The sequence below is a fragment of the Canis lupus genome, chromosome 15 (assembly GCF_011100685.1).
Source record: "Canis lupus familiaris isolate Mischka breed German Shepherd chromosome 15, alternate assembly UU_Cfam_GSD_1.0, whole genome shotgun sequence".
NCBI classification, from domain to species: domain Eukaryota; kingdom Metazoa; phylum Chordata; class Mammalia; order Carnivora; family Canidae; genus Canis; species Canis lupus.
Genome location: NC_049236.1, coordinates 6,439,460 through 6,451,662, shown reverse-complemented (window position 1 = coordinate 6,451,662; position 12,203 = coordinate 6,439,460). Strand labels below are relative to the sequence as shown.

Genomic DNA, 12,203 nt, shown 5'->3' with positions numbered 1-12,203 from the left:
TTTCTTTCTTTCTTTCTTTCTTTCTTTCTTTCTTTCTTTCTTTCTTTCTTTCTTTCTTTCTTTCTTTCCTTTCTTCTCTCTTTCTCTTTCCTTCTTTTTCTCTGTACCCAACATGGCTCTTGAACTCGAGAACCCCCAATCAAGAGTTGTATGCTCCACCCACTGAGCCAGCTAGGCACCCCTCCCATTGTTTGGTTTTCAACACCTGATGGGTGACAAAGATTCTCACTTTGACCAAGTTTTAGATAGACTCCTCTACGGCCTCTTTTGATTAGGCTTGTCCTAATCCTTGTGCCCTGTCCTCAGCCTGCCTAGCTAGTTTTAGCAAGAATGTTGCTAATCAGTTTAGTGAGAATCCTCCCACCCTTGACACCTGATCAAGTTCTCATCTCCAACCTTTATTTTTTTTGTCTTTTTTATTTTTTAAAGATTTTATTTATTTATTCATGAGAGACACACAGAAAGAGAGAGGCAGAGACACAGGTAGAGGGAGAAGCAGGCTCCCTGCAGGGAGCCCTACATGGGACTCGATCCCGGGACTCCAGGATCACACCCTGGGCCAAAGGTGGCACTAAACTGCTGAACCACCGGGCTGCCCAAGTCCTTGGTTTGTCTTTAGCAAGCATCCTGTTATGCCAATTTAGCGAGAATCCCCCTACCCTTGATGTCTCCTCATAATTTTCCACTAATTGACCCCCCTCACTCTCATTGGCTATAAAATCCCAATTGTCTTGGCTGTATTTAAATTTGAGCTCAGATTCTCTCACCTGCTGCAATAGTTTTGAATAAAACCTGTCCTGTCATCTTTACAAATGTCCAGTGAATAATACTCTTTAACTTGACTCCCAGCTTTTTTTTTTTTTTTATTTTTTGGCTTCCAATTTTGTATCTTCAGCCCAGACAAGGCCTCTAACCTCTAGACTTAAATATACTATTGCCTCTTTGACAGCCCCTCTCAGATTGCTAATTGGAATTTCAAACTAAACAGATCCAAAATAAAACTTTTGATGTTCCTCTCTCAGTTTTTTTTTTTTTTTTTTTTAAATAAGATCTAGGGCACCTGGGTGGCTCAGTGGGTTAAGCATCTAACTCTTGATTTTGGCTCAGGTCATGATCTCAGGGTTGTGAGATAGAGCTCTACATCGGGCTCTGTGCTGGACATGGAGTCTGCTTGGGATTCTCTCTCTCCCTCTGTCCCTCCCCCATCCACTCACTCTCACACTCTCTTGCTCTCTCTCTCTCTCTCTCTCTCTCTCTCTCGCACACACACACACACACACACACACACACACACAAAGAGGTAGGATTTACATCTCCTCACTTTGAATATGTGTGGGTTGTGGCCACTTTTGGCTAACAGAATATGATAGAACAAATACTAAATAGCTTCTGAGGCCAAGTCATAAAAGGCCATGCAGCTTCTACTTTGCTCACAGGAACACTTTCCGGGAACTCTGAGCACCAATGTAGGAAGTCTGATTATCCTGGGGTCACCGTGGTAGAGAGGCCATGTGTAGATGCTTTAGTTAGCTGTCCCAGCCTGCAAGTACAAAGGCCCTATGCCATGTGCTAGATATTAGGGACACAGAAACAAATGAGGCAGGGTTCCTGCCTTCAATATTTCCTACTAGCTACAACTTCAAGAAGAGAATCTAATTGTCTTCTCCCTCCACCCCAATGCACGTTACTTTGATATTGTAGGGACTCCTCATTCTTCTATTCTTTTTCTTCCTCATGCTCTTCCTTTCCCCTTTGTTCTTCCTCGACTTCGTCCTCCACATTTTATATTTCCCCCAATCTTTTTAAAAATTTTTATTCATTTATTTATGAGAGACAGACACAGGCAGAGGGAGAAGCAGGCTCCATGCAGGGAGCCCGACATCGGACTCCATCCTGGGTCTCCAGGATCACGCCCTGGGCTGAAGGCAGGTGCCAAACCACTGAGCAACCCAGGGATCCCCTATTTCCCCTGATCTGATTCTCTTTATTGCCTTCCTTTTCCTCCTTCTCCATACAACCCTTACATCATGTCTTCACTCATTTTTACTTGTAAGAGTGAGATTCAGAATTGAGAAAGGAAAGGAAAAGAAACTTCTCTCCTGCTGTTATACTTCTCTATTGCTGGGTATCAGATAACTCCAGAAGTCAATGGCATAAGGAAAGAACCATTCCATAACAAGTGTTGGTGAGGATGTGGAGAAAAGGGAACCCTTGTGCACTGTTAGTGGGAATGCAAAAACGGTGCAGCCACTGTGGAAAACAGTAATGAGTTTCCTCAAAAAATCAAAAATAGAGGGCAGCCTGGGTGGCTCAGCAGTTTAACGCTGCCTTCAGTCCAGGGCCTGATGCTGGGGACCCAGGATGGGGTCCCACGTCAGGCTCCCTGCATGGAGCCTGCTTCTCCCTCTGCCTGTGTCTCTGCCTCTCTCTCTCTCTGTCTCTCATGAATAAATAAAATCTTTAACAAAAAATAGAAATACCATATGAACCAACAATTCTACTTTTGGGTATTTATCTGAAGAAAGTGAAAACACTAACTCAAGAAGATATACAGGGCAGCCCGAGTGGCTCAGTGAAACTCTCTCTCTCTCTCACTCATGAATAAATAATCTTTAAAAACAAAAACAAAAAGATATACACACACATACTCATACCCCATATTCATTGCAGCATTATTAATTATACTCAAGATATGGAAGCAACCCAAGTGCCCACTGATGGAAGAATGGATACTTTGCATTGCATCCATTATCTTTTTCATTATATATTTATGTATTTATTTATTTCATTATATATAATAATATATTAAATATATATCTCATTATATATGTAATTATGTATACACACAATGGATGTAATTCATATATAATATATAAACATATGTGATTCATTATATATATTTATATACAGAATATATATACTGGAATATTATTCAGTGTATAAAAAATATTTATTTTTTTAATACTTTTTTTTTCAAAGATTTTATTTATTTATTCATAGAAACAGAGAGCGAGAGGCAGAGACACAAGCAGGCATCATACAGAGCGCCCGATGTGGGACTCGATCAAGGGTCTCCAGGATCACGCCCTGGGCTGCAGGCGACGCTAAACCGCTGCGCTACTGGGGCTGCCCAATCTTTTTTTTTTTTTTTAAGATTTTATTTATTTATTCATGAGAGGCAGAGACATAGGCAGAGGGAGAAGCAGGCTCCATGCAGGGAGCCCGATGTGGGACTCGATCCTGGAGCCAAAGGCAGAAGCTCAACCGCTGGGTCCCCCAGGCATCCCCAGTGTATAAAAAATCTTGCTACTTGCAACATGGATGGAACTTGAGGGCATCACACTAAGTGAAATAAGTCAGAGAAAAACTTTATAATTTGACTTATATGTGGAATCTAAAGCAGGCAGCTGAACAAAAACAAGAAAGAAACTCAGAGAGAATAGATTGGTGTTTGCCAGAAGTGGAGTGTGTGTGTGTGTGTGTGTGTGTGTGTGTGTGTGTGTGTGAAATGGGAAAAGGGGGCCAAAAGGTCCAAACTTCCAGTTATAAAACAAATAAGTCCTGGAGAATATAATGTACAGTGTGGCGCCTGTAGTTAATAATATTATATAGTATATTTGAAAGTTGCTAAGAGAGTGTATTTTAAAAGTCCTCATCACAAGAAAATAATTTTTAACAATGTACGGTCACAGATGTTAACTAGACTTATTGTAGTGATTATTTTGCAATATATACTAATATTGAACACATTTTGTACACCTAAAACTAATATAATGTCATTTGTGAATTGTATCTCAATTTAAAAAACAACATTTTTAAATGCCTATGAATTCTGTGGGTCAAGAATTCAGAAAAAATAGGGGCACCTGGGTGGCTCAGTGGTTGAGCTTCTGCCTTCGGCTCAGGTCGTGATCCTGGAGACCCAGGATCGAATCCCACATCGGGCTCCCTGCATGGAGCCTGCTTCTCCCTCTGCCTGTGTCTCTGCTTCTCTCTGTGTGTCTCAAATAAATAAATAAATAGATAAATAAAGTTTTTTTTTAATTCAGAAAAAATAATAGTGGAGGGACACCTGGCTGGCTCAGTCAGTAGAGCATGTGACTCTCGATCTCGAGGTTATGATTTCAAGAACCACATTGGACATAAAATTTACTTTAAAAAAATAATACTAATGAAATAGTTGTCTTTGTTCTGTACTGTCTGGAACCTTAGCTAGCAAGACTCAAATCGAGGGGAGTGACTCATATGGCTGGTCCCTGGAATCATCTGGAAGATTTTTTTTTTAAATCTTTATTTATTTATGATAGTCACAGAGAGAGAAAGAGAGAGAGAGAGAGATTGAGAGGCAGACATAGGCAGAGGGAGAAGCAGGCTCCATGCACTGGGAGCCCGACGTGGGATTCGATCCCGGGTCTCCAGGATCGCGCCCTGGGCCAAAGGCAGGCGCCAAACCGCTGTGCCACCCAGGGATCCCCATCTGGAAGATTTTTTACTATGTGTCTGGCACTTCAGCAGGAATAGGTAAAAAGTTGGTCTTAGCTGGAACAGAGCACCTACATATGGCCTCTCTGATGTGATGGCCTCAAGGTAGTCAGACTTCTGGTATGGCAGCTCTGGGCTATGAGAGAGAAGGTTCCAGCAAGCAAGGTAAAAACTACATGACCTTTTATGACCTAGCCATGGAAGCCACATGGTATCAATTCTGAAGTTGTCTACTGATCAAAGTGGTCGCGAGCCCACATATATTGAAAGGGAGAGGACACAGACCCCACCTCTTAATGGGTGAAAGGTCAGAGAATTTGTGGCCAAGTTTTTTGTTTGTTTTGTTTTTTTAAGATTTTATTTATTTATTTTAGAGAGAGGGTAAGTGGGAGGAGGAGCAGAGGAAGAGGGAGGAGAGAGAAGCAGACTCCCCACTGAGCATGGAGCCCTAGGCAGGGCTCATGACCCTTAGGTCATGACCTGAGTCAAAATCCAGAATTGGACACTTAACCAGCTAAGCCACTCAGAAGCCCTGTGGCCATATTTTAAAGCCACCAGAACTTCTCAGTTCAAATGTCAGCATATCAGAGAGGCTATCCCTTCCTGCTTTTTCTAAAATTGTCACCCCTAGAATTGTCTACAACTCTCATCATGATTTGTAATTATCTTATTCTTTTGGCTCATTTTTTGTTTATTATGTCTCACTTCAAGACTGAACTGCATGAGGAGAGGAACCCCACTTCTCTGGCTCACCCTTGGATCCCGATTACCTAGCCCAGGGCTTGGCATAAATAAATCACACTATAGAATTGGAATTAAAATCTAGATTTATCTCATTCCCTAATTCATTCCTTTTATTTCATCTTGAAGGAGAGAAAAAAAAAATCAATTGTCCCAGTTAAAAAGTGTAGTAGAAACAAATGCTGAAAGTAAAAACAAACATATTAGTTGATTTGTTGTCAAAGCCTCACGCACTGCCCTCCTTAGTAGCTCTGCCATTTCAGAGATGGCAAAATCAAATAGATTTGCCAACTCTCTCTGTTACTGGCCCTAGATCATGAATATGTAGAAACCTGCCTGCTTGCAAAATACAAAAGAGGGACTTTTTTTTTTTTTTTTTTAAGTTCCAGGAAGTATTTTATTGTTTGACTAACAGAACACACAAAACCAGGCAGAGAAGTCCCCACGGAAATGATTGGTCATGGTTCATTGTTGTTTGCCCTCTGATCCTTCATCTTCTAAGCATTTATTATTTTTCTTTTAAAGATATTAGATATTTATTTTTATCACAAATGCAATCCAAACATGAATGAATGAATGAATGAATGAATGAATGAATAAATAAATAAATAAATATATTATTGTTTAACATCTGACCCCACCACGTTCCTTTAAATAACAAAAAGAGCTAACTGTCTTTTCAAAGCCTATGTGGCCATAGCTGTCCCGCCTATGGTTTTAAAAACAGACCTTCTGAAATCCCTTCTTGACCTACAGCTCCTCTGTTAAAGAAATCCTGGGAAAGTGGTCCTATTGATAATGTCGATAGTCTCCAAAAGGTGAGGATGGTAACTGTGCTGAAGGCAACAGAGAGGGGTCTTCAGCAAACTGAGGACCATTGGGAAATTGTGCAGAGGCAAATCTTGTCAACAAGATGCCAGCTCCTTCAATTAAAGCTAGGAGGACACCACCCATCGCGGCTGACCCAACCATGGCCACTGGTCCTGGTAAGGCACCACTTGTGATGGAGTTCCAGGGATCTTCTTTCCCTCTCACTTGAACCACACTGCAGTCAGTCATGAAAAATAAATCTCCTCAACTGCAAAGCTACCTCCCAACTGCGGAGCCCTGGTTTTAATAGCTGTCAAACTCTCTCATAGTCTGGGGTTTACTCCCACTGGAGAATTGCGAAAATCTTTGAGTGCTTGAAAGAAACCACCACCTATGCTACCCATGGTAAAAGCCCGTCCACAATTCTCAAGGTCAAGGCTCTCACATATACTCCTCCATCTTGACTCCACCAGAAGAAAACACCCCTTCTTAAAGTTTTAATTAAAATTCCAGTTAGTTAGCTTTAGGTGTACAATATAGTGATTTCACACTTTCATACAACACCAGGTGCTTCTCATAGCGAGTGCACTCCTTGATCCCCATCACCTATTACACCCAATCTCCCAATCCCCCCACCCACCTCCCCTCTGGTAACCATTAGTTTGTTAAAAAAAGGGCTACTTCTTAAAGAGAGAGAGAGAGTCATTTCTATTCAACATTGTACTGGAGGTTTAGGGCATTGAGCAAGAATATAAAAGAAAAAGCATCCATATTGGAAAAGAAAAAGTTAAAACTATCTCTATTTGCAGCTAACATGATCTTATATATAAAGATGTTAAAAAACCCACAAACAAAAAAACTTAACTGCTACAGGTAATAAACAGATTCAGTAAGGCTGTAGATACAAGATAAATATAAAAAAACAATTGTATTTTTACATATTAGCAATGAACAATCGAAAAACAAAATTAAGAAGATAATTCCACTGTTACTAGCACCAAAAAGGATAAAATACTCAAGAATAAATTTAACCAAAGTATAAACTTTGCACCCTGAAAACTGCAAAACATTATTGAAAAAATTAAAGAAGACCTAAAGAAATGAAAACATATCCTACGTTTATGGATTCTAATATTGAATACTGTTAAAATGGCAATAATCCCCAAATTAATCTACAGATTGAATACAATTCCTATCAAAATTCCAACTGCTTAAAAAAAAATTCCAACTGCTTTTTTTTTTTTTTTTTTTTTTTTGCAGATGTAAACAAGCTGATCCTAAATTTCATCTGGAAATGCAAGAGACCCAGAATAACCAAAACAACCTTGAAAAAGAAGAACAAAGTTGGAGAATTGACACTTCCTGATCTCGAAACTACAAAGCTATCAAAATCAAGACAGTGTGATACTAGCATAAGGAAAGACAAAGATCCACACAATAGAATTGAGAGTCCAAGAATAAACCCTTACATTTGCAGTTGATTGATTTTGACAGGGGTTGTAGACCATGGGGGAAAGAAGTCTTAAACAAATGGTGTAAATAAATAAAATCTTTAAAAAAAAAAAAAAGTGCAGCCCCGGTGGTTCAGCGGTTTAGCGCTGCCTTAACCCAGGGCATGATCCTGGAGACCCGGAATCAAGTCCCTCGTCGGGCTCCCTGCATGGAGCCTGCTTCTCCCTCTGCCTGTGTCCCTGCCTCTCTCTGTGTCTCTCGTGAATAAATAAATAAAATCTTTAAAAATAAAAAAAATTAAATACTGGTCCTTGGACAACTGTGTATCTACATCCAAAAGAATGAATCTAAACCCTACCTCCCATAATATATAAAAGTAGACTCCAAATACATCAAAGACCTAAATGTAAGAGCTAAAAGTATAAAATGTTTAAATGCATAAGAATGAATCTTTATGACTTTGGATTAGTTTTCTTAGATATGATAACAAAAAAGCTCAAGCAATCAGAGAAAAATTAGACTCTGTCTAAACTAAAAACTTTTGTGCTTCAGGAGCACCTGGGTGGCTCAGTCGATTGAGTATCCAATTCTTGATTTTGGCTCTGGTCATGGACTCAGAGTCCTGGGATCAAGCCCCACGGTCTCTGCACTCAGCAGGGAATCTGCTTGAGGCTTTCTCTCCCACTCCCTCTGCTGCTGTCCACTCAAATGAATAAATAAATCTTAAAAAAAAAATAGAAGACTTGAATCAACATTTCTCCAAAGAAGTCATACAAATGGACAATAAGTACATAAATAGATGCTCAGCACCATCTGTCCTTAGGGAACTGCAAATCAAATACACAATGAGATACCACCTCATACCCATTAGGATAGGTATAATTTTTTTAAAAACCTGAAATAGGGCAGCCCAGGTGGCCCAGTGGTTTAGCGCCGCCTTCAGCCCAGGGCCTGATCCTGGGGACCTGGGATCGAGTCCCATGTCGGGCTCCCTGCGTGGAGCCTGCTTCTCCCTCTGCCTGTGTCTCTGCCTCTCTCTGTGTGTCTCTCATGAATGAATAAATAAATAAAATCTTAAAAAAAATTTTAAAAACCTGAAATAAAACAAATATTGGCAAGGATGTGGAGAAATTAGAGCCCTCATAAATTGCTGATGGGAATGTAAAATAGTGTAGCCACTGTGGAAAACATTTCCTCAAAAAGGTAAACATAGAGTTATCATATAACCTGGCAGTTCTACTTCTAGGTATATACCCGGAAGAACTGAAAGGTTCCATATTCAAAAAAATTTATATGTACCCACACAAAAACTTGCACACAGAGATCATAGCAGCATTATTGTAGCCAAAAAATGGAAACAATCCAAAGGTCTATCAACTGATGACTGGGTCAACAAAATACGGTGTATACATATAATGGAATATTATTCAGTATTAAAAGCAATGGAGTGGTGGGGGCGCCTGGATGGCTCAGTCAGTTAAGCATCCAGCTCTTGATCTCAGCTCAGGTCTTGAGTTCAAGCCCTCTGTTGGGCTCCATGCTGGGCATGGAATCTACTTTAAAAAAGAAAAAAAAAAGCAATGAAGTATTGATGCATGCTACACAGATACACCTTGAAAACACTGTGGTAAGAAAAGAAACTAGATCCAAAAGAGGGACACCTGGGTGGCTCAGTGGTTGAGCGTCTACCTTCAGCTCAGGTCATGATCCTGGAGACCCGGGATCGAGTGCCACGTCAGGCTCCCTGCATGGAGCCTGCTTCTCCCTCTGCCTGTGTCTCTGCCTCTCTCTCTCTTTTTCTCTGTCTCTCATGAATAAATAAAATCTTTAAAAAAAACATGCTGGAATTGGATAATAGTGATGATTGCACAGCCTTGCGAATGCACTAAAAACCACTGAAATTTTACACATTAAAATGGTGAATTTTATCATCTGTGAATTTTATCTCAATTAAAAAATGCAAAAGAGCAGGGCTGCCAGTAGAGGAGGAGCAGGTGGGCAGAAATCCCATTAGGATGCCAGGTGGTGTCTCTTGGCAAGGTAGTCTGGTTCGATAGTGTCCAAAGCAGGTCCGTGTCCTCCTCGGCCAGGTGGCTCCATTTCAGCTCCCACTTAAGGTTTCTGTCTGAATGAGGGGTTCCCCAGCTAAAAAAGAGTGAAAACCCTTTGCCCAACCGATCAACTGCCAAGAAGCTCCTCCCCAACTTCTAAGCTCCAGACTTGTGTGAGGCAGTATGAGGAGAGGTTGGGGAGTCAAAACATCAACAGAGGCCAGGGGCCCAGACAAGGGCTGGAGCGTCGCAGACAGTGCTGGTGGCTGGAGCCCGGCCTCATGGCAGCGTGTCCGCTAGCAAGGCTCCCTCTGGCTTGGTCTGGTCTCAGGGGAGCATTGACACATTTGAGAGGTTTAGTTTCATTCATAAACCTTGACTGAGCATGTCCTGGCTCTCCCCCCGGGTGGTGAGCCAAGTCCCTGTCCTCAGGTGGCTCAGGCACAGGATGTGTAAACATGCTCAGTCCCTGATGGTTCTGCTCCCCCTCCTGGACTGAGCTGAGATTTTGGGTTCGCTGTCTTTCAAAAAAGTAAGACAGTGGCAGGGGAGCAGCTTTTAGCCCAGGGAAAGAAGGAGGAAAATTAGTGCCTATTGGGCCAGATACTGGAGCTTGCACATATGTGATTTAGCTTCCTCCCTACTGACTCCTTCAGCAGTCGGTGAAGGGACTTGTCCCGGGTGATTGGAGCTAGTGTGCTGTAGAACGGAGACTGGAACCCAGGATCGTGGGATTTGCAAGTCTGTGCTCTGGAGAAGCTGGAAGTTTGCCAGAGGTTTTCACCTTGGCCCCTCCATTGCACCATTTCTGTCTCCCACTATTCACACATTACTTGCTCATTCATTCATTCATTCATTCATTCCTTCATCCCAGAAATTTCCCTGAGGAGTCATTTGGTGCCACATGTGTTAGGCAACAGACACGCAAACCTGGATACCCGAATAAATCCATTCAAGGATTTATAATGTATTGGAAGCTAAGCCTGGGCTGAGACATAAGACCAGGGGCTGAGTTAATTATACCACCAAGGGAGGCCCTCTGGTGGTTTGGCCAGGTGGCAGGTGATTTTATTTATTTTTATTTTTTAGATTTTATTTATTTGTTCATGAGAGACACACAGAGAGGCAGAGACACAGGCGGAGGGAGAAGCAGGCTCCCTGCAGGGAGCCCGAAGAGGGACTCGATCCCGGGACCCTGGGGTCACACCCTGGGCCGAAGGCAGATGCTCAACTCAACCCCCCAGGTGCCCCCAGCAAGTGGTTTTAATATGAGAGCGAGAACTCAAGGTTTGGGGCAATGGGGGCAACTCTATTGCTAATTCTCTAGCCAACACCCCCTGTCCCGTGGCTGTGCAGGGTGTGGAAGGGTGAGCTGCCATCGTTGGGGAGAGCTGGGGGGGAAGTGGTAATAGGGCCAGGGCTACTTCTCAGCCACAGCAGGAAGTGGAGAGGGGGGGTTGCTGAAAGGGCTTCGGAGAGTTTCCTTACTATAGGGCTTTGGTTTGGGAGGGCTCAGTCAGAAGGGTCATTGGGAGGGGGGTGGGGGGCGCCAGAGTGAGCTTGGGAAGGAGAATGTAGAGGATCAGAGCATCCAGAATGAGAGTGAGAGATGGGGCCTGAGGCTTTGCAGTCCTGTCCCAAGCTACAGGGTAAATACACTTCACATTCCGGTTTCTGAGGCTAGTTTTGGTGCAGGAAACAAGCTATCATCTTTGCTCAGGGTACCAAATAGAACATGGGGGAAATTTGTTAGGAAGTGCAAGAGGGAACGTCAGCCTCCACTCAGGCTGGAGGCCACGGGCACTGCTTACACTACGGAAGGGACTTGGCCTGGGGTAGAGAAGGAGGCAGGCGGCTACTAGGTTTAACTCAAGGCCTGACCTCGAGTTGGTTTTTCTTATCCTCTTAGGTGCACACCAGTCTGCTCATCTAGTGGCTACTTCCTCCTCTCCGAGCTAGCTGTGCCCTCCTGCTGTTCCTAGTTAACAGCTGCCTTAGCAGAGAAGTGGCGTGGTGCTGCGGAGAGCACTCGGAATGCAGCATCTGTCCCTATAAGTCCCACTTCCATAGGCAGTTGGGGATGGAAGCAGCCAGAACTGGGATGCAGGATTTAGAACTCCAGTTCTTTCCATCCTTCACTGCAGTATCATAAGACACACACAGCCTGACTTCCTTAGCTTCCCTGAGCTTCAGTTGCCTTAAAAAATATCTACGTTGGGGCACCCGGAGGGCTCAGTGGTTGAGCGTCTTGTCTTCAACTCAGGCCTGCTTTTCCCTCTGCCTGCGTCTCTGCCTCTCTCTGTGTCTCTCATGAATAAATCAATAAAATCCTTTTTATAAACCCACCTTTTAGTAGTTGTGAGGATTAAATGACATGTGAAGCCTCGAATAAAACGCCTGGCCATGGTGGGCCCCTAATATTTGTCATCCGGACGTGCAAAACTGACCTGGCTCTCTGGCTGTGCATGGTAGGTAGATGCTCAAATGAGTATCTTATTATACATGTTACGTGCTGAACATACGAAATTCGGGTGTTGCAACCCTTACCCCCACTATCTCAGAATGTGACTGTACTTGGACACGGAGTCTCTAAAGGGGCGATCAAATTAAAATGACGTCTGTAAATTGGGCCCTCATCCAGCATGACTGGTGTCATGATAGGAAGAG

At 42.7% G+C, this 12,203-nt stretch overlaps 1 pseudogene; it reads right to left on the bottom strand.

Moving 5' to 3' along the window:
- Positions 1 to 6,012: 6,012 nt before the first annotated feature.
- On the bottom strand, positions 6,013 to 11,941 carry LOC119877004 (annotated as a pseudogene).
- Between the last annotated feature and the right edge of the window lie 262 nt (positions 11,942 to 12,203).